The sequence below is a fragment of the Pelodiscus sinensis genome, chromosome 1 (genome assembly GCF_049634645.1).
Source record: "Pelodiscus sinensis isolate JC-2024 chromosome 1, ASM4963464v1, whole genome shotgun sequence".
Lineage (NCBI taxonomy): Eukaryota > Metazoa > Chordata > Testudines > Trionychidae > Pelodiscus > Pelodiscus sinensis.
In genome coordinates, this window is record NC_134711.1 from 111,113,255 (window position 1) to 111,115,569 (window position 2,315).

A 2,315-nucleotide genomic window follows, 5' to 3' on the forward strand; every position below is an offset into this window, starting at 1 on the left:
TAGACAATCTCTATTAATAGACTCTCCTCTAAGAGATGTCTCTATCTGATCCATGTGCTCCTTTGTACCCATCGGATTTCCTCCCACCTTTAGTTTCAAAACTGCTCTATGACCTTGTTAATGTTAAGTGCCAGCAATCCGTTTCCATGTTGGTTTAGATGGAGACCACCCTTCCTGTATAGGCTCCCTGTTTCCCAAATGTTTCCCCAGTTCCTAATAAATCTAAATTCCTTGCTTTTTGACATTTTCCAGTGAAAAACTGGTTTCAAGAAGCTGAAATGTAGAGTTTTGTCAAAAGTTTCTCTGATCTAGTTTGGGAGGTGGCAGGGTGTGTTTGTGTGTGTGTCATGGTGATGGGAGAGAGAAACTAACCAAAATAGCTGAGTGCCCACCATTTGAGACCCTTATACAGGATATCAGTGATTCAGATTCACATCCTTGCTCTGAATTAGACAGATAAGGGCCTTCGGCCTAGCTGTGTCACACCCGAAGGCTACGTCTACACTGGCCCCTTTTTCGGAAGGGGCATGCTAATTTTGAAAGTGGGAATAGGGAAATCCGCGGGGGATTTAACTATCCCCCGCGGATTTAAATAAACATGTCCGCCGCTTTTTTTCCGGCTTGGGGAAAAGCCGGAAAAAAAGCGTCTAGACTGGCCCGATCCTCCGGAAAAGCCCTATTCCGGAGGATCTCTTATTCCTACTTCAAAGTAGGAATAAGAGATCCTCCGGAATAGGGCTTTATTCCGGAGGATCGGGCCAGTCTAGACGCTTTTTTTCCAGCTTTTCCCCAAGCCGGAAAAAAAGCGGCGGACATGTTTATTTAAATCCGCGGGGGATATTTAAATCCCCCGCGGATTTCCCTATTCCCACTTTCAAAATTAGCATGCCCCTTCCGAAAAAGGGGCCAGTGTAGACGTAGCCTATGTGAGTGCCCTGATGTGAGGCTACTGACTGTTATGGGGAGCGCATGTGTCTCCCTGTTTTTCTTGGTAAACTTTAAAAGAGGTGGGTTTTGTTCCTATGCAAAATGAAAGTAAATCTCAATCTCTGGTTTTCTCCCAAAACAGAATTTTTGCTTTCTGACCAACCTTACTCCTTGCTTTCATGTAATACCTCACCCTCCAAAGACCTTCTCTCCCTACTGCCATTGCTGCAGAAGAGCAGAGCTGAGTTCTGCTTGTGGCAGTCACTTAAATCTCCACAGAAGGCCCAAGCCCAGATTTAAGGTGATGTTTGCAAAAGCCTGTTATCTGTGGAACCTAAATGCACAGGCCTGTTATCTGTAAAGCTGGGTTTTGTATCGGAGTCTGTTACAAATTAGTGACCCAGACCTAACCTTTGCTCATTGCTTAAGTCAACTTGCCAAAGCTGAACGGTTTATTTAGTTACAAGGAATAAGAAGACTGCTTCTCTTTTCACCTACACCAATGTTATAGTGAGGTAATTTGCATTCATTAGTTACTCCCAACTTACACTGGTCTAAGCAAAGCAAGAAGGGACTCAAGCCAAGGCACGCTACACCCTGCCCTCAAAATGCCTGCACCGGCAGCTGTAAAACTTGTAATTATCCTGCAAAAGTATAACAGCAACACATTTTCCACAGTGAAAACAATGCTTTAAATGGGTCCATTTTAACTGAAAATGATCCAGTTTAACATAAAAATGGGACTCCTTTCCATGTCTCAATGAACTGGAAACATGTGCAAACGCTGAATGCTTCCAATGTCATTGCAAACATTTTGCCTGTCCCCATCCCTTATGTTGCTGTCAGAAAAACGCGGAAAGCAATGCACATCTGTTGGTCATATTTTGTTGGTCTCTGAGAGAAAAGTGGGCACGGCCTTCAGGAAGGGAGTCATCCCTGAGGCCAGAGTTCTCCAGCCATATGTTAGTTTGCAGCAGCAGTATAAAATGATATGTTAGGAATGATGTCACCATTGCTTTTGGAGGCATTGTGGTCTCATAGGATGACTTGGTTTCATACTGAAAATATGCAAGTGTTTTGTTTTAATTAGGATGTGGGCCACTATGGTGTTCAGCTTGTTTTTAGTAAGTGTGAGGGCATTGTGCTGACGAAAAATCATTCTTCCTAGAATATTTATTACTATATGCAGAATGTCTTGTATGAGTGTGCTTTCTGCTCCTTTTCCATCTTTTATTAAATGCCTTACATTGATGGGGCCAGCCATACCAAGAACAAAATAACATTCTGCAGCTAACTGCAAGGAACAAGCTGTTTGCATCAAAATTAATATTGTTAAGTGTGAATTTATATATAATTCTACATGAACACATTGTAAATCCTAGTGAAGG